The following is a 21,241-nucleotide window of genomic DNA, read 5'->3' on the forward strand; positions in this document are numbered from 1 at the left end:
CAAGTGGTTCTACACTTTTCTGTGAGGTTTTGTTGGATTGTTGCATTGAAGTCTAGACTGCAAGAGTGTGATTTGTTTAGCTTATCACTGTGTTGCACTTTAACTTCCTCATGTGGGCCCTGCTGGTAGGCACTAGATGTTTAGTGTGCATTGATGTAGTCCTGTTTCAAAGAGACACATATCAATGCACATGCTAACCAAGTCTACACAGGGGAGTTAGAGAGCAGCACACTGATACGTACACTCCACAAATCTTCTCCGGTAGCGTGGACTTGGGTTGTGCAGACAAGCCCAAAGATTCATGGGAAGTCTACAAGCACACTGAAATTGTTCTGAGGGCTGGATCCAGCCTGCAGGCCTTATGTTTGACACCCCGGATTTAGACTGTAAGTGGAAATTAGTAATGTCATGTTGTCTAGTTCTTACAAAAATTGTTTGCATATATATAGCTCTGTGTCTTTGTTCAGCAACTACTGTACATTTCCAGTCTAGCCTGGACAACTGAGAAGTCACTGCATTTTTCTGTTCAGGCTATTAAATTGCTTTGCATCCCCTCCCCATGGTTTTTAACATTAACAATGATGAAATTCTAAGGCATTTAGCCAACAGTCTTGCAGTGTGAAAATGAATCAAGGATGACTTAGAGGAAGTGGAACCAGTGAATTACTGCATGTCCCTCTGTTTCACATTATACAATATCAAAACCTTATGCTACGTAAAAAAAACGTTGGTCATATCATTACCCTTAAAAATGTTAAAACACAATGGGCTAAATACAAATGGTGTTCCTCAATTGGTCATCAGTGGAGTTACACTGGAGGAGAATTACATTCTGTTTTTAAAATACATACCATAGGTTTAACACCAAGAGTAAGCGGGTGCAGGAATGTGGGGAGAAAATGGGAAAATAGCTAACTCCGTTAGCCCCTTTGTCATAAACCTACCACCCAATGAGGAATTTTTCATAGGGCAGTAGAAGAGTAGGGGGCAGAAGAGGATGCAGGGGATGGGAAGTAGCACTATTCATGCCTCATCTGGAATGGCCTAAGAGGATATGAATCAGAAACCTTGCAATCATCATGACCTCAGGCTAGTTTCCTGTAACTAGAGGGAGGGATGGAATTAGGATGAGGAGGAGTATGGCATAGGCCCCAGTCCAGCACCAATTAAAGTCAAAGGCCCATCTTCCTTTTACTGCGGTAGGAATTGGAGTAGGCCCAGAGTGACTATGTGATGTTGGGCCTGGCCACCAGAAAAGATTAGTGCCCTCCTACTCATGTATGATTGAGGCCTGTGTTTTGAGAACTGAAAGCCATTGGTTCTCTGGGGTCTGTGTGAGAGATCTTTTTCTCAGCCATCTGGCTCTGTTTTACCCATCTGCCACTCCTTGATGAGGAAGAGCCTTAGGGAGATTGTGCCCTTAAAACCTCTCTGCTATCCCTTATTCACTACCATAGGTCATTCTTACATGGCAGAGGTTATTTGGTTAGACAGTCATGGTCTAGCTACCTGGGCCATCCCTCACCAAAACCCATCAATGCAGGTGTATGTTTGCAAAACAGCCTAAGCAGATGATTCTCTAGAACTGCAGTTCTTTAATTTTCTCAAACATATTAGCTCTCTCCTTTTAAACTTATTACTTTTTCATTGGGGAATTCTTGACTGTTCAGATTTAATGGCTATTCTTCAAATGTTGTTGTCATTAAAAATCTCTAGTATGAGCCATCAAGAGAAAATAACTCTTTTCACTCAAGGTGAGCGAAGTTCATCACTGATTCCCTGCAACTTTTCAACTTGTCACCTGCGTAATGACTTACAAAATCTTTATGCTAATGGTATAAAAAGCTTAAATAATGATATTGCAGATGTATAAGTGCATCCTGGGATTCATAAATTATGGGAGCTACAGTCAATTGCAGTTGGAATTAGATGTTTGGAAATGATCTAGTCTGAGGAGATTTCATTTAACCAGATTTTTGGTAAATGCTATGTACTTTTAAGCTTTGCCCAGTTAATACTTTGGTGACCACTTAATAATGGTGCTTTAATTTTTTTGTTTGTTTGTTTCTCTGTGTTAGCAGAGGAAATTTTTTTAAAAATAAAAGGTTAATCGTGAATTTTGAATTACATATATCGAGACATTTTAAGACAGTTTTCACCACGTTTTCATTATCTCAGAATGCTGCAGTGTGATTTATTGCGCAGCAAATAATATAAAGGAAAGACACTGGGGATACTGGTACAATTTGTACCATTTGTTTAACTCTATATGCAGATTCATCTTGTAGTGAAAAGACTGTGTTGTAATGAACAAATGTTAAGATTGCTGTGTGAATCATTCCATAGAATGTCCTGAATTTTGTGAGCCTATGGTCTATAAAGAGACTATATATTAATTAAAAAAAAAGGGGGAAGTGGTTCTGTATTACTTAACAGATCTTAATGAGGCCAATCCTGAAAATCCCAAAGACCATTGTGCCTGGAGCGTTCCCTGGTCAGACCTGTTTACTGTTCTGAGGAACCTATATTTGCTCTGCCGAACCAACATAGCTGAGAGACAGTGAGCTGGATTGTATTCTGACTGCTGCATCACAACAACAAAATTAAATTGTGTTACAGCTTCAAATAAGAGAGAAAGATATAACATGAAATAAAAGCTCCAAAACATACACTTTTGACTTTCAGAGTCTAAGATGAGTTTCAAAGCCCAGCGATTACATAGCCCTCCCCCCATTGTTGTCCTGAAAACGGAGTCAATTTGATCTGGAATGGCTGGGACACAATAAAAATGGATCTCTGCAATGCTATTTGTACAGTCCCTTTTCAGAGTAGAATTTCACATCAGTGTCAGTTAATTTAGTCTTTCTGGCTAAGACATGAAAGTAAAGGCACTGGAACGCATTGAGGCAGAGTTGTCAGATGTGTCATAACCAGAGCACCATGGAACTTTTATTAAGCTCTGTACCTTGTGGTTTGGACTCATTCTCAGCAATATATGCAGCACAGGATCATTTCAACTGGGTGGCTGCATGTGGTTTGCCATGGACATGGTGTGTGCTATAAAGAGCAGCAAGGGCTAAAGGAGGGGAGGGGAGGAATGGATGTCTGACTCAGGAGGTTGCAAGCTGTGGTGCCACCTGCAACGCCTCCTTGTAGCCACCATGTGGCATCAGGCACCACAGCAACCCTCCTCCCACAATGTCCGGCTTTGCTGCTTGTTTTAGCTGTTCAGGGGGGCAAAACGGACTCGATTCCCAGCTGCAAGGAGCTGAAACCAAGAAGCCAGTGAAGCAGCTTTCCCCTTACCCAGGGGATCTTCGGGCAGGTCACAGAAGAGAACTTGGATGGAGGAAGGAGACTTGGAATGATGAAAGTGAAAGAGAAGTGCTGGATTCTTCATCTGACTCAAACTCATGGTCTCCAAGAAGTGATTTGGACAGAAGCCTGGCCTGATTTCAAATGCTACAGCCCCTAGTAACTCACAACCTTATGTAGATTAAACCTGTCATAGTAGAGGTAGCCACAGAAGTGATGTACTGGACGAGATTAATATATACCCCATACCCACCTTTCTCCTTTGCTACCATTCTGACAGTAAAGGTTTCTGTGGGGAAATATTAAGCTGTGAGAATTATGGGGTATCCGATACTCATAAGAGCAGTTGTGTAAAAGCCAGTTCTCTGACACTGCACTGGTGTTGAGCCCAGAGGATCACTGATCAGCCAATGCTTTTATTGGTTGAGTGCTTTGTCACTATAGCTTCCATGGGAGTTGGGTGAGGGCTGTTTTCTGTAAACCAATATGAACTGGTTCAGCCTGTTTAAAGGGTATTGCTGTTTTCTTGTTCATGCAGCTGAATTCAGCACTTTCAATAGAGCAGTTGCTTTTCTTATTTGCTTCTGGACTCTTAATGGTGTCTGTAAACACAACAATGATGTGTGTACTGACCTTATTTATCTTCTGACATAACACTATCAGGCCTTTCTTAATATAAGAAGGGGGGATATTGTCCTGCCTCGAATGGCAGTTTTCTGTTGCCTTTGGAAAATAAATCTTTTAATACACTACGGTGGCATCTGAGCCTGCTTTCATAAGATTCACCATGATCCTACTGCTCCCAATACCATGCATTTGAAGTGCCTCCTGTCTCCTTCCTCATGCTTTCTGAGTTTGGAATCTTGGTGCTTTTTTGTTTGCCACCACACGATATCTGCAGGTGGTGGCAGGTTTGCCACTGCCACAGTACTTTGGAGAGGGATCTTGAGCTTGTTTTCCTCTTTGGACAATTTTTAAAAAAAAGCAGCCAGAGCGTGTGGTGGCCTCTTTTGTTTTTCTATTGGGAAATTAAAAAACCCACCATAACTATAAAACAAAAACCTGCCAGTGACAATGGAAATAAAGGAGGGAAGCTAGACGTGCATGTATAAAACAGTGCAGGCCTGGTAGCTTCACTGGGACAGCACAGTTCAAGTAAATGCATGGATCACCCACATGCTATCTGCACTCTGAGCTAGTATGATGATGCTCACCATTCCTGGTTGCGTCTGTCTTAAGGATTTGGGCTGAAACGTTCCCCACTGTTGCGCCCACTGATTCAGATGTGTCAGTGATACTGACAGTGGGAGTGCTAGCATAGTTAAGGTGCTCTTGGTCACTAGATTTTTTACATTTTATGTCAGCTTACTCTTAGTATGGGTAGATGACATGGTGCAGTTGTTGCCTGGAGCCTTATCTACAATCATATTTTTGCTGTTGCTGGACATGTACCAATGCTAGCAACAGTGAGAAAAACTTAGTGTACTTACAGCTCACACTGAATGCTAGAATTATGGGAGTGATTATAATTAATCATTTAAAAATAATATATACATCTTGTGTATAAAACTTACAATAAATGTAAGAAAAATCAGCCCAACATCAGCACAGTTTTTCAAGTTGGCGAAGGTGATCTCTAGCACTCAGAGTTCTGTCAGCCTCATTATTACCATGATTCAAGACTACAGTGTATATTTTTCTGACTAAATAATATGCAGAACAGGAAGAAATAGGAAAAGAATTCTTCCAGCTTCAGCTGGTACAATGCATTAATATCCCTGTTCATACAATACTTGAGAAGGGAATCAACCACAAACTGTCTTTAGATGACAAAAGATTGAAGGTGTTGTGTATTATGCACACTGACTGTGAATGAGATGGATAAATTCTCACTTTTTGAGCTAAGGTCAAACAAGTTTTAATCTGAGTACAAAAGTAAATCTAGTTTCATATAATGTATATCTGTGCAAACCTCCTCAGTGAAATAAAGCTGAGGCGGGGTCTATGCTTGAGATTAGTCCCAGTTCATTGGGTAGATTTAACTGTTGCAAATCATGGATTTTCTTATTTGCACTGCTGCAGCTATACCAGTTATTGGCTGTGGATACACTAACAGACTCCACTTTTTTTGCCGTGACTGAGGGAGGTAAAGCTTTTGCCTATAGCTGGTTGGGGAGAATTGCTCCTGCTTCTGCTGCCTTCTACCTCTGGTTTCAGTGTGATTATGTATGTGTGGACAAGCGCATGCATGTTTTCATGCTGGATGGAAGCAAAGAAACTTTTTACTAGACCCACAACTAGTCCTGACAGCAAAGGTGGGGGCTGGGTCAGGCTAGAAAAAGGTAGGATCACACAGTTACACTTAAAGTACCCAACTAAATGAAGGTTTTCTTTCACTTAAATCAGTTAACTGGAATGAATGGAAGAATTGACTTTCACATTTTCAGGTTTTAAAGGTAAACTAGGAGGGAAATGGCCACAACAGGAAATTCATTTAACACTGAACAGCATAACACTTTTATGTGTAAAGGGAGGCAACAGCAATGAGTAAAAGCAAGGAAAGATTATACATCCAACTGTTCCATTGCTACAGAGCTTACTACTGTGCTTTGCTGTAACATCTTACTCTTAAACCCCATGAGCCTGCTTCTCCACCTTACATGCTCATTTACAGCTGTGCAAAGTGGGTGTGAATATGCTACCAAATCAAAATGGCAACGTGGCAACCACTTTTCACAGGTGTCACCTAGAGTAAAGCAAGGGAGAATTTGGCCCATTAGCTCCGCCCCACCCCTCTTTTGGGGGTTGGCTTAGCCACAGCTCAGAATGTAGTTTCCTGTGATGTCAGGTTCCCGGTTCTAAAAAGACAGACAAAGTTCTTCAGGAAAAGAGGTCAGCACTTGAGCTTTATAATGCAGAAAAACAAAGGGGGTGGGAAAACTCACCTAAAGTAGGGATTCAATCTCCCTTTTGCCTGAAGGATACAGTGTATCCCCTCCAAATTTACTGCACTTAGTCTGTGAGTAAATACTGATTTTTTTTCTGGAAATTTTCAACTAAATCTGTGAGTTTGATGCAGACAACTTAAAAAAATGAAACATTTAAGAATTTTTCAGACTGGCCTATTTCTCAGTCCTTTTGCTAATAAATGGCTGGTTTGAAAAGTGTGGATGGTGGTATATAGTTAATACTCAATGCTAACTACCTTTACATGTATATTTGAAGTAATTAGGTTCTTCACCATTATCCTCCCCCACCCCCATCCTTACCATCATATGCACAGTTTTCCTTTACTCAAAATGGCTGCCATTTCTTCTTAAGTATCAGAGGGGTAGCCACGTTAGTCTGGATCTGTAAAAAGCGACAAAGAGTCCTGAGGCACCTTATAGACTAACAGATGTATTGGAGCATAAGCTTTCGTGGGTGATGAAGTAGGTATTCACCCATGAAAGCTCATGCTCCAATACTTCTGTTAGTCTATAAGGTGCCACAGGACTCTTTGTCGATTTCTTCTTAACTTGCAATTGGACTGAAGCTACCTATACCCACAGGAAAGTACTACTTCACTGAATCACACTGTGTGTCACAAGCCATTGAAAAGTGTATAAAATAACCAAACGTGAAAAGTGTATTTTATGGCACAACACACAAACAATATCTTTTTTGCTATAACACTTGTTTTTATGGATATTTTTTCACAGTATGAATTAAAATAAGACCACTACAAAACCCCCCGATTTCAATCATATAGCCCCTATTTCAAATATTCTTACTCTCTCCATGTACCTGCATGACACAGGAATTTGGGGAGAATCCATGACCCCTTTCCATGCCCCTCACCCCCAAACTGAAGCAATTCCATGAATAAAAAACTTCATTTAAAAGGGTTTATGGTTAGGCAAATATGATATAAGTGCACAGATTCAGTGTGTGGGGTGTTATGTTTTTATGGGGGAAGCATGAGGTTGTGATTAAGGGTTTGTGTTATTCTGTGAGGGAGATTAATGGGTTGTGTGTAGTGTGTTTCCTTATCAGTTGTAGGCAGAAGGAAGTTCCTGGTGATGATGCAGACTCTGTCTCTGTCAGTGGAAACATGCTGAGTTGGCTTTAGGACACAGTTAAATGATATCCCATAATTTATTATTGGCTTGCTTCTGTGTATTTGTGTAGATGGGGATGTCATACTTTTCCAACCATAATACATTTTAAAAGAGTTTTTGTGTGGCGGATACATATGAATATATATAATAGAAATTACAATTTTTATTTTTCACCTGTATCATAAAGACATAGGAATTGTCATTCCATAATAGATCAATGGTATATCTAGTCTGAGAGTGGCACAAGGGTTCACCTACATACGTTGGCTGGAAGGACGAAGGCCCTGGTAAACAGCTAATGCCTGGGAATTATAAGCCTTGGTAGTTTTTAATCCTAGCTTGTTTTATAGAAAGGTTAATTTTGGAACACCAATTAATGGGAAGATTGTAGTTAAATTGTTTCTGACTTAAGTCATTTCAGATAGATTGTTATTGATATATGAGATTTGGTTCTGTTCCAGCTAAAAAATGTAATTTAATTTGTCACCTGAATGTTACTGATTTTTTTTATTCCATTTTTACTTTTACTGCTTCCTCAACATATAAGCATGGGGTTGTATTTTGCAATTGTTTCCCCTGATTGGGTACATGAATGTTTTTGTAAAGATTGCTGGAATGGGAAGCTTCTGCCTTTGGCCAATGTTGTGGTTGCTTTTATAAGATCTGATTTGGATACCAGCGTGATGGCCCAGAGTAAAGCACTACTTAGTGAGCTTGTCTGCACTAGGATTATTAACTAAAAAGTGTTAATTAACACACTTAAAAATCCTAATGCAGACAATTTATAGTGAAATTTATGCCTTCCTTATTAGGCAATCTTCTATGTTAAGGCCATTACAATGAAATCTTTAAAGTGCTCAGTACAGGTCTATTTCACCTTTACTAGAAGTCCATCTCTGTTAAAGAGCCATTTTTGTCTGCAAATGATTTAAAGAAAAATTGGGTTTGTCCTTTTCTTTCCTTTTATGATGTATAAATAAGGCCTTATGTTCTTTAGGTTGTGTTGTGTTCTTTTATTTTTTTTCTCCCTCTCCTTACTTGTTTAGTGTCTTGGAAATATGTTTTTCTAGGGTTTTTGTATAAAGATCTCTGGATGGTCTCAGGGATTTTTTTTATAAACTCTAACATCTGACTTGAAAGGAAAATGGTGTTGATCTTTAAAAAGGATTCCTTTATCCAAAACTGGATACAACTGCATTTAAATAGGCTTTCATTAAAAAAAAGTTTTGTTTCATATAGTCTGATTAAAACTCCTTTCCTCTCTTTGTTACTTAACTTTCATTCTGTTGACTCTTTGAATGTCACCTTTTTACTAGGTATCCAGTCATCCTACAGCCTTCTAGCCTGGATGGACCAAACTTCTGTTTAAATTTGCAGATCACCTGAAAATTAAGCGCAAAGAAACTGAGGCTTGGATGTGGTGGTGTAGTTTAAGAAAGGATTTGAAGGTGAGTTGTCTGAGTTGTTGGTTAATAACTTACATTGAATGAAATTATTCACTGTGAATGCCCTTAAAGTTTCTGTTTTTATGCTTCTCAGGGTAAAATATGAATATATTGTAGGCTACGTGAAGATGTCAAGAAACATTTGAAATGACTGTGAATTTTGATCTCTTAATGTATAATTTAGGTGTTTTTTAAAAAAGTTTTTTCCCTACAAGTTAAGAATTTTCTCCTCCCTTATCTTCAGTTGTAGTTTGAGCTAAATGTATTTATTAAGCTAGTTATTGTGTTGCTACCTCGAGAGGGGGATAGGAAACATAAACAAATGTTGATAGTTTCTGACACTTCGGCAGTGTGTTGCACCCAGGGGCTGCTCTTCAGTTATTGTTTCTACTATGAGGTTAAAGTCCCTCCCCACCTTAGCAAACATTAACTAATGTGCATGCGCCTCCCCCCGTTACAAGGGAACACAAATGACAGAGGACAGCATTTTCTCAGCCTTCCTGAATTAATGCAGGTGATCATGGTAACTCATCTTCCTGATGGTTTCTTGCCTAGGAGCTAACAGTGGGTGTTGCTTTTGATTGATAGTGAGTAGCAGATGAGCACATGCGGGAGAGGGACTGCACAACAATTGACTGAAATAATCAGCTTTTAAGGAAGATTGTATAATGCAAAATAAAAACAGCTAAAAATAAACGGAGTCTTGAAGCCCTTTTCCCATCTGAAGTTTTTCAGCAGCCTTATTTACATTAATCAGGAAAAAGTGTTTAGTAGAGGGGAACAGTGCAACACCCTGTAGGGTTGCCAACTCTGAGGGAAACTATTTAGTAGTCACCAGGAGATTGGTGCCGATTCTGGGAGACTCCAGGCCAATCCTGGAGGGTTTGCAACCCTGATACCCTGGGAGCTTTCATAGAGCTTAGCAGTGGGCTGTTCCCTGGTCTCTCTTTCTTATCCACAGGAAACTGTAATCAAGCTTGGCCGGCTTCAAATGTAAAGTATCTTGGGGAGGAGGGGGAGAGGGATTTCTCCCTAGGGAAGACAGGCAGTGTTTCCATGGTGGTGGTGGTTGTTATATATTTATATTGCAGAAGTGCGTAAGGATCCCAAGCAGGGATGATGTTTATTTATTTGTATTATGGTGATGACTGGATGGACTATTAGTCTACTCTAGCAATTCCAATATTTTTAATGTGTTGAATTAGCATTTCCCCTGGATGCCTTAGCCATACCTCCTTCCTAGCTAGTACCACCCACTAATTAGGATGCACTGGCTCCTGGTGGATGTGTGGTGATGGCTGCTTTGTGTCACTGCAGATGTCTCTATGGTGGTCTTTCCACCACCAGGGAGCCTGCTACTGCAGAAGCTAGCGTAAGCCAGGAGTGAATTTGACCTTTCTACTGCATATTTAATTTCTCATTAATTTTGTCAACTGAGATGTAGAACCGAAGTCCTGATGACTTGCCGTCCTTTAGTTATCACCAGGGGATCTTTAAAGTTATAGGGGTGTTAACACCAGTGTCCAGCCAAAGGTCAGCTCTGAAAATTATATTCTGCCTTCCTAAATTTCCCCTGCAGTTTGTTTGTGAAACCACTTTCTGTGCTAAACCATTGTGTTTCATCCCAGAGGTGGCTGAAGTTCTTGGGTATATAGTAATCTTTTAAAGGTTTGTGTATGTGTCTTTGTAAATGCCTGGGGAGATAGAAGGTGCTTTGTCAAATTATTATTTAAACAGATAATTTGTCATTCAGTAAAATACATTATCCTTTAGTAGAGTGCAGAAATATTACAATCTTATAAACAAGCTGCCTCCTTTCTCTTTGACCTGGCTTCCTAGAGTATTGCTATAGGCGACTCTGAATTCATATCTCAAACTATCCCCTCCACCCTTCCTTTATCATAAAAGCAAAAGAATGGCCATATTGGGTCAGACCAATGCTCTATCTAGCCCAGAACTGTGCCCTCTGAGAGCAGCCAGTGCATCTGCTTCAAGGGGAATGAACAGGGCAATTATCAAGGGATCCCATCCCATGTCATCCAGTCCCAGCTAACAGCCACTGATGGACCTATCCTGCATGAACTTATCAAATTCATTTTTGAACCCAGTTATACTTTGGCCTTCTCCACATCCCATGGCAATGAGTTCCATAGGTGTACTGTGCATTGTGTGAAGAAGTACTTCCTTTTGTTTGTTTGAAAACTGCTGCCTATTCATTTAATCAGATGACCCCTGTTTCTTGTGGTATGTGAAGGGGGAATTCACGCTTCCCTGTTTGCTGTTTCGAAACCATTCATGATCTTACAGAGCTCTGTCATAACTCCCATTAGTCATTTCTTTTCTAAGCTGCACGGTTCCAATCTTTTTTAATCTCTCCTCATAAACTGTTCCATACCCCCCTAATCATTTTTGTTGCTCTTCTCTATACCTTTTCCAATCCTAATATGTCTTTTTTTTTTTTAAGATAGAATATCAGGTTTAGAAGGGACCACAGGAGGTCATTTAGTCCAATCCCTAGACAGATTTTTGCCCCAGATCCCTAAATGGCCACCTCAAGGATTGAACTCTCAACCCTGGGTTTTGCAGGCCAGTGCTCAAACCACTGAGCTATCCCTCCCCTCTGGGGTAACCGGCACTGAACACAGTATTCAAGGTGTACCATGGATTTATATAGTGGCAAATTCTGTCCTGTTATCTATCTCTTTCCTAATGGTTCCTAACATTTGGTTAGCTTTTTTGACTGCTGCTACACATGCAGCTGATGTTTTCAGAGAATTATCCACGATGACTTCAAGATCTTTCTTGAGTTGTAACAGCTAATTAAGACCCCATCATTTCATATGTATCATTGGGATTATGTTTTCCAATGTGGATTACTTTGCACTTAACAACATTAAAGTTCATCAGCCATTTTGTTGCCCAGTCACCCAGTTTTGTGAGATGCCCTTTTAACTCTTCACACTTTGCTTTGGATTTACCTATCTTGAGTAATTTTGTATGACCTGCAAACTTTGCCACCTCACTGTTTAGCCCTTTTTCTAGATCATTTATGAATATGTTGAACAGTGCTGGTCCCAGAGCATTGGGAGACCTTGCTATTTACTTCTTCCTGTTCTGAAAACTGACCATTTATTTCTGCCCTTTGTTTCCTGCCTTTTAACCAGTTATGGATCCCTGCGAGGACTCCCTCTAAGCCCCTGAATGCTTACTTTGCTTAAGAGTCTTTGGTGTGGGACCTTGTCAAAGGCTTTCTAAAAATCCAAGTACACTGTATCCATCCTCCTATTTATTGACCTCCTAAAAGAATTTTGATGAATTGGTGAGACATGATTTCCCTTAACAGATGCTATGTTAACTCTTCTCCAACAAGTTGTGTTTGTGTTTGATAATTCTGTTCTTTACTATAGTTTCAACCAGTTTGCCTGGTATTGAAGTTAGACTTACTGGCCTGAAATTGCCAGGATCATCTCAGGAGCCTTTTTAAAAAATTGGCGTTACATTAACTATCCTCCAGTCATCTGGTACAGAGGCTGATTTAAGTGATAGGTTACGTATCGTAGTTAATAGTTCTGCACTTTCATATTGGATTTCCTCCATAACCCTTCGGTGAATACCATCTGGTCTTGTTTAATGTATCATGTTTAGGGTGACCAGATAGCAACTGTGAAAAAACGGGATGGGGGTGGGGTGTAATAGGCGCCTATATAAGAAAAAGTCCCCCAAAATGGGACTGTCCCTATAAAAACGGGACATCTGGTCACCCTAATCATGTCATGTTACCAAAACCTTTCCAACTGATACCTCAGTCTAGGATAGTTCCTTAGATTTGTCACCTAAAAAGAATGGCTCAGATGATGAATCTCTCTCACATCTTCTACAGTGAAGACTGATGCAAAGAATTCATTTAGCTTTTCTGCAAAAGCCTTGTCTTCCTTGAATGCTCCTTTAGCACCTTGTTCATCCAGTGGCCCCACTGACTGTTTGTCAGGCTTCTGTTTCTGATGTACTTAAAACAAAATTTGCTGTTAGTTTTTCTGTCTTTTGCTAGTTGTTCTTCAAAATCTTTTTTTGGCCTGCCTAATTATATTTTTACACTTGTCTTGCCAGAGTTTATGCTCCTTTTATTTTCCTCAGTAGGATTTGACTTTCAATTTTTAAAGGATACCTTTTTGCCTCAGTCTGTCTCTTCTGCTCTGTTGTTTAGCCATGGTGGCATTATTTTGGTCCTCTTACTTTTAAAAAAATTTAATTTGAGCCTCTATTGTGGTGTCTTTTAGAAGTTTCCCTGAAGCTTGCAGGCATTTCACTCTTGTGACTGTTAGTTTAATTTCCATTTAACTCGCTTCCTCATTTTTGTGTAGTTCCCCTTTTTGAAGTTAGGTGCTACTGTGGGTGAGTTTCTTTGGTACTTCCTGTCCCCCCCCCAAGGATGTGAAATTTAATTACATTATGGTTGTTATTTTCAACCGATTTAGCTATATTCACCTCTTGGACCAGATCCTGAAGAATTGCCTCTGCTCTTGTGGGTTCCAGAAGTAGCTGATCCAAGAAATCCATTAATTATTTCTAGAAATTTTATCTCTGAATCCCGTCCTGAGGTGACATGTACTCAGTCAGGGATAGTTGAAATCACCCATAATTATTGAGTTTTCTGCTTTTGAAGCCTCTCTAATCTCCTTGAACATTTCATAATCACTATCCTGGTCAGGTAGTCGATAGCATATTCCTACTTCTATACTTTTATTATTCAAGCATGGAATTTCTATCCATAGAGATTCTATGGCACAGTTTGATTCATTTAAGATTTTTTACTATATTTGACTCTGTTTTCTTTCCAATATAGTGATCTTAGAATCTATGAACTAGAAAAAAAAATTGGGCACTCAAAAGTGACAGCCCCTTTTGGCATATTTAGGCCATGAATTCTAGACTTTTTACAAAGTTGCTTCATACTTTCCCTTACCGAGAGAATCACAGTGGCTGCCTTTTGAATATTTGGTGTTAGACTTCAGTAAAGGAAGCTTAATTTGTTATTAACTTGTTTTGACTCTGAGATAAAAGAAATGCACATTTAAGTCCGCTATAACAGTGGATAATCCTTTTGCCTTGACTACAGCCTCATCATCTAAGAAAAATGTTCAAGTAGTTTTTTGTCATTTGCTATCCCCAGTTTGTAATGATGATGCCCTTAATGCCCATTGAGTTGGTAAAGAAATTTTAGATGCACTTCTCTGCAGCATTTCAGTCTCTGTGAGACATTGTAGAGACTTTTAATCAGGGCAATTATGTCATAAAGGAGGCTCAGAGGGGTTTTGTACAATGGAATATTTTGTTTAGCACTTTTTTACAGCTAGCTTCAAATGAAGAGACAGACAGTGTGTGCATAAAGCTGGAGGCTAGTCTTTTTGCATTAAATTTTACTGTTGCAGACAACAAGCCTTGCTTTTGTAGAACTGTGTGGCATTTCTTTCAAGCTGGCAAATAAAATACTAGTTGCGGTATCATCAGGCATCAGGAAAGAAATAATTTGCTATAGATCTTTATTAGCAACAGGTCAGCAGATCTATATTTGTTCTTTTGCAGACAGATGACAGCATCTCTCCTATCTCCTGGTGATGTGCATAGGATTTCACTGGCCATACTAAAATATTTTATTGATCACATTATGAGAAATCAATTCAAAAGTTGCCCAGGCCGTCAATTCTCTGATATCTTCTATATATGCAACAACGGGTCTGACTGCTTATCACTGTGGCTGAGAACAGAATACTTTGGGGTGCCCAATTATAACTGAAGTGAGAGGAAATTCAGAAAAGTAATTTTGGCTTCCTTCATTGCCTTTATGTTGGCCTCTGAATGAGCAACCATTCCACTCCTTTCAGATTTCACAGCAGCAAGAGTACTAATGGCAACTCTCTGCAATTTCAGCTTCTCATGTCCATGAGTTTGAATCAATGCTTTCCCCTCCATGTTTAGTAGAACAATTTTCCACACATGCTGAGCAGCTATTCTTGTCTGTACATGTTTTGAGGTGGGCTAGATGAACTGGAAAATTTTACAGAGAATGTTTCTGCTGATGGACCAGGTGCATTGTGGGTTTTTGTTTGTTTGTTTGTTTTTTATTTGTTTTGGTTGGCCACTGTGGAGGGGTTTGCTAAAAATGCTTTTTCACCCTGGCTGGCAAAATGGTTAGGGCTAATCTAAACTTAACATAAGCAGAAAAGGAAACCAAACTCCTCCATTTCTATCTAAGGTACATACATTGGTCCCCATTACCAAAGTATCTGAGTACTCACAATCTGTAACATGTATATCTTCACAACTACTCAGTGACATAGGGAAGTGAATATAAGACTATAAGAATGGCCATACTGGGTCAGAACAATGGTCCATCTAGCCCAGTATCCTGTCTTCTAACTACAGCCAATGTCAGATGTTTCAGAGAATGAACATAACAGGGCAATTATTGAGTGTTGTCCAGACCCAGCTATTGGCAGTTAGAGGTTCAGGGAAACCCAGAGCATGGGGTTACATCCCTGACCATCTTGGCTAATAATAATTGATGGACCTATCCTTCATTAACTTACCTAATGTTTTTTGAACCCAGTTATATTTTTGGCCTTCACAGCATCCCCTGGCAATGAGTTCCACAGATTGGCTGTGAAGAAGTACTTCCGTATGTTTGTTTTAAATCTGCTGCCTGTTAATTTCATTGGTTGACCCCTGGTTCTTGTGTTATGTGAAGGGCTAAATAACACTTCTCTATTCACTTTCTCCACACCATTCATGATTTTATAGAGCTCCATCATGTCCCACATTAGTCATCTCATTTCTAAGATGAACAGTCCCAGTCTTTTTAATCTCTTCACATGGAAGCTGTTCCATGCCCCTAATCATTTCTGTTGGCCTTATCTGTATCTTTTCAAATTCTAATATTTTCTTTTAGATGGGGCAACCAGACCTGAACACAGTGTTCAAGTGTGGGTGTACCATGGATTTATATAGTGGCAAATTCTGTCCTGTTATGTATCCCTTTCCTAATGGTTCCTAACATTTGGTTTGCTTTTTTGACTGCCATCTCACACTGAGCAGATGTTTTCAGAGAACTATCCACAGTGACTCCAAGATCTCTCTTGAGTCGTAAATGCTACTCCAGACCCCATCATTTTGTATGTATAGTTTGGATTATGTTTTCCAATGTGCATTGTGTTTTGGTCTTATCAACATTGAAATTAATCTGCTATTTTATTGCCCAGTCACCCGGTTTTGTGAGATCCCTTTGTAACTCTTAGTTAAGTCCAAAGCAGACTTCTATCTTGAGTAATTTTGTATGAGCTGCAATTTTTGCCACTTCACTGTTCACCCATTTTCCAGACCATTTATGAATATGTGACTATGCTCTAACCATTGCGCTAAAAGTAATAAGGTGGGCATCATCATCCACTCCCTCCACCTCCTCCCATTTTGTGGAGAGCGAGGCAGGCTCCTAACTATGGACCCTCCTTTGGTGGAGGTTAGCCCTGGCTCCACCCCTACTGTCTGCTTCCTTTATCCCCCTCCCTGGCTGGACCCCGAGATTCCCTGCCCCTCCCCTGTGGGTGGAGCCCCGAGTGTCCGCCCTCAGCCAGAGGAGCCCCAGGCTGGCTGAAGTCCCGAGCCCCTCTCCTCCACCTGCCTGGAGGAGTCCTGGGCCAGCTGCAGCTGTGCTGCTCCTTCCCTCCTCAGATCCCAACCCGTGCAGGGAAAAGTGTGTCTCAGGTATGGAAGAAGCTTTTTATTATGCCCCATGCATGTTACAGGGCGGCTGAGGAGTCCAGGGAGACTACTGATAACCCCAGGAAGCTGAATAGCACATACCACCTCTGCAGCCACCCAGACCCTGCATGGGGCATAATAAATCACATTCTTAGATGCCTAGCTCCCCCATGCATTGGGGATCCTAGACACCTAACTCAAGTTTTGTAGATTGCAGTTTTGTTCCTGGGGTTTTATAGGCACCTAAAAAATAGGCATCACATGGCTTAAGTTCCTTGATGGATCCAGGCCTCAGTGACTTGCCCGAGGTCACACAGGAAGTCTTTAAGAACAGAGAACAGAGAATTGAACCTAGATCTCCAGTCTCAGGCTAGCATGCATGGATCAATCTTTCTTTCAGTTGATGTTCAACCCAATCCTATGAGACTGGGTGCCCAGTCTTGCCATACAACATAGGGGCACTGCCCCAGTGAACAAGAGGTTAATCTCAAATCAGTTTCTCCCATCCCTTGAAAATGTGCTCAGTGTAAGAACTATAGAAAGCAGAAGGGAGAGGAGAAGCCTTTGAGAAGGTCAAGTTTCACACCCAGGATCTCTAGAACTTCTGCTTGGGCCAGGTTTCACTTCTTCCCATTACAGGAAGAAGGGTGAACATATGTTAACTTGATGATAGGTTTCTTTTGTGGTGTATAAATGTATCCACTTTAGCTGATGGAATAAGAACTCAGTTAATTTACTATTCACTAGAAACTAATATCAGTGCAGCCCTTGCATCAGACATCATGTCTCTGACTGTGTTGAGTCATATGTACTGGAATTGTGCAATCAGATATGACCAAATAGACAACAATCATATCTACAGGGAATCTGGGTTTTGTGATATTTCCAGTCATGTGTATTTATATAAAAAAACTAGATGAGTTCAATGTTCTCTCTAGAGACAAAGCCAATAAACTGCATTGTGAGATTTATATAAAGAAGCAATTAGTCCCACTCAGAAAACACATTTATCATATATCCCAGCTGTAACTAGAAGAATTAACTGGGGTCTTTCTCAGGGAAAAAACTAGCAGCTGATACTGTTATCTAAAAAGGCATATATTAGTCCTCTTCTGCAAGCACTTACACATGCTTAACTTTATGCACATGAGTAATCCCAGTAAAGTCAATTGAATTATTCCTGTATGAAGTTAGGGGGTGTCTACCCACCCCTTGTAACACTTTGCAACACTGAAAAAAACACACAAAATTAAGGACCCACACCCTAATGTGTTATGTAATTTATGGACAGCCCCTTAAACATATCTGTAAATGCTTCCTGCATCAGGGCCATACTTATAAAAGCCCCTCCTCTAAGGAGATCACATAATTTTCCTATTTCAGTTCTTTCTGGTAGGTAATTTAAAGCTTCCCCCCAAAGCTCATGCTTAGGAGCTCTTTGTTTAAGTACAACATGTTTCCTTCCATCTACTCTGTTTCATCAGACTTCTTCATGCAATCAAGTTATAATATCCTAATTTGTTACCAGACATATTGTCCTATTAGAACTAATGGACTGTATCATCTTTGCACAGAAAATGATCATAAGATGGACTCTGAGGACCTCCCCCAAACATTCATCAATATTAACAAAGAAAAAGTTGCAAAGAATCCTGTGGCACCTTATAGACTAACAGACGTTTTGCAGCATGAGCTTTCGTGGGTGAATACCCACTTCTTCGGATGCAAGCAGTGGAAATTTCCAGGGGCAGGTGTGTATATATAAGCAAGCAAGAAGCAAGCTAGAGATAATGAGGTTAGATCAATCAGGGATGGGGCCCTGTGCCAGCAGCTGAGGTGTGAAAACCAAGGGAGGAGAAACTGGTTCTGTAATTGGCAAGCCATTCACAGTCTTTGTTTAGTCCTAAGCTGATGGTGTTAAATTTGCAGATGAACTGGAGCTCAGCAGTTTCTCTTTGAAGTCTGGTCCTAAAGTTTTTTTGCTGTAGGATGGTCACCTTAAAATCTGCTATTGTATGGCCAGGGAGGTTGAAGTGTTCTCCTACAGGTTTTTGTATATTGCCATTCCTAATGTCTGATTTGTGTCCATTTATCCTTTTCCTTAGAGACTGTCCAGTTTGGCCGATGTACATAGCAGAGGGGCATTGCTGGCATATGATGGCATATATTACATTGGTGGACGTGCAGGTGAATGAACCGGTGATGGTGTGGCTGATCTGGTTAGGTCCTGTGATGGTGTTGCTGGTGTAGATATGTGGGCAGAGTTGGCATCGAGGTTTGTTGCATGGGTTGGTTCCTGAGCTAGAGTTACTATGGTGCGGTGTGCAGTTGTTGGTGAGAATATGCTTCAGGTTGGCAGGTTGTCTGTGGGCGAGGACTGGCCTGCCACCCAAGGCCTGTGAAAGTGTGGGATCATTGTCCAGGATGGGTTGTAGATCCCTGATGATGCGTTGGAGGGGTTTAAGCTGGGGACTGTATGTGATGGCCAGTGGAGTCCTGTTGGTTTCTTTCTTGGGTTTGTCTTGCAGTAGGAGGCTTCTGGGTACACATCTGGCTCTGTTGATCTGTTTCCTTATTTCCTCGTGTGGGTACTGTAGTCTTGAGAATGCTTGGTGGAGATTTTCTAGGTGTTGGTCTCTGTCTGCGGGGTTAGAGCAGATACGGTTGTACCTCAGTGCTTGGCTGTAGACAATGGATCTTGTGGTGTGCCCGGGATGGAAGCTGGAGGCATGAAGGTAGGCATAGCGGTCGGTAGGTTTTCGGTATAGGGTGGTGTTAATGTGACCACCACTTATTTGCACCGTGGTGTCTAGGAAGTGGACCTCCCGTGTAGATAGGTCCAGGCTGAGGTTGATGGAGGGGTGGAAGCTGTTGAAATCATGGTGGAATTTTTCCAGAGTCTCCTTCCCATGGGTCCAGATGATGAAGATGTCATCAATGTAGCGTAGGCAGAGAAGGGGCGTGAGTGGACGGGAGCTGAGGAAGCGTTGTTCCAGGTCAGCCATAAAAATATTGGCATATTGTGGGGCCATGCGGGTGCCCATAGCGGTGCCACTGATCTGGAGATATATATTGTAATTAAATTTGAAAGAGTTGTGTGTGAGGATAAAGGCACAGAGCTCAGCAACCAGTTGTGCTGTGGCATCATCAGGGATACTGTTCCTGACAGCTTGTATTCCATCAGTGTGTGGGATGTTTGTGTAGAGAGCCTCTACATCCATGGTGGCTAGGATGGTGTTTTCTGGAAGGTCACCAATGCATTGTAGTTTCCTCAGGAAATCAGTGGTGTCACGGAGATAGCTGGGAGTGCTGGTAACATAGGGTCTGAGTAGAGAGTCCACATATCCAGACAGTCCTTCAGTGAGAGTTCCAATGCCAGAGATGATGGGGCGTCCAGGATTTCCGGGTTTGTGGATCTTGGGTAGTAGATAGAATAACCCTGGTCGGGGCTCTAAGGGTATGTTGATTTGTTCCGGTGTTAGTGTAGGGAGTGTCCTGAGTAGATGGTGCAGTTTCTTAGTGTATTCCTCAGTGGGATCTGAGGGAAGTAGCCTGTAAAATTTGGTATTGGAGAGTTGTCTGGCGGCCTCCTTTTGGTAGTCAGACCTGTTCATGATGACAACAGCACCTCCTTTATCAGCCTCTTTGATTATAATGTCAGGATGGTTTCTGAGGCTGTGGATGGCATTGCGTTCTGCACGACTTAGGTTGTGAGGCAAGCGATGTTGTTTTTCCACAATTTCTGCCTGTGCACGTCGGCGGAAGCATTCAATGTATAGGTCCAGACTGTCATTTCGACCCTCAGGAAGAGTCCATGTGGAGTTCTTCTTCTTGTGCTGTTGGTGGGAGGGTAACTGTGTATCAGTGCGCTGTTCAGTGTTGTCCTGGAAGTATTCTTTGAGTCGGAGACGGTGAAAGTAGGCTTCCAGATCGCCGCAGAACTGTATCATGTTGGTGGGGGTGGCAGGGCAGAAAGAGAGTCCCCGAGATAGGACAGACTGTTCTTCTGGGCTGAGTGTGTGGCTGGATAGATTGACGATATTGCTGGGTGGGTTAGGGGTATCACGGTTGTGGCCCCATGTGGCAGGTAGGAGTTTAGACAGCTTACAGTCCTTTTTCCTTTTTAGAGAGGTGAAGTGGGTAATGTAGATCTCCTGTCTTATTTTAGTGAAGTCCGTTTGTACGGAAGTTTGGTTATTGATGAGAGTCTCTAGGTTGGAGAGCTCTTTTTTGATGTTTTCCTGTTTGCTGTATAGGATGCTGATCAGGTGGTTCCTCAGTTTCTTAGATAGAGTACGGCATAATCTCTCACTGTGGTCTGTGTAGTATGTAGATAGCAGTGGATTTTTTACCTTTAGTCCATTAGGTATGATGTCCATCCGTTTACATTTGGAAAGGAAGATGATATCCGTCTGTATTTGTGCAAGTTTCTTCATGAGGTTGATGGATTTCCACAAGAAATCCTTGGTTCCATCAGTTGGTGTTTGTGCTTAAGGCTTCAGAAGGACCTAATATGTAGCACTCTTTTCATGGCCAGGGCACTTTATAGTTGTTATCCAGTTAATCTTCACAAGAAAAAGTTAATAGTTAAAATTAAGTTACAATTTCCATAAATAGCAAATGTCC

General features: G+C 41.0%; 1 long non-coding RNA gene across 1 annotated transcript in view; it reads left to right on the forward strand.

Moving 5' to 3' along the window:
- The first annotated feature begins 6,132 nt into the window (after positions 1 to 6,132).
- The window catches only part of LOC120406328, a 77,382-nt gene continuing 62,273 nt past the window's right edge, over positions 6,133 to 21,241 (forward strand). Inside the window, exons 1-2 of the long non-coding RNA XR_005599223.1 lie at positions 6,133 to 6,207; positions 8,732 to 8,863. This is a non-coding gene — a long non-coding RNA (uncharacterized LOC120406328). The remainder of the gene's footprint in view (positions 6,208 to 8,731; positions 8,864 to 21,241) is intronic.

The sequence above is a fragment of the Mauremys reevesii genome, linkage group 5, assembly GCF_016161935.1.
Source record: "Mauremys reevesii isolate NIE-2019 linkage group 5, ASM1616193v1, whole genome shotgun sequence".
NCBI classification, from domain to species: Eukaryota; Metazoa; Chordata; order Testudines; family Geoemydidae; genus Mauremys; species Mauremys reevesii.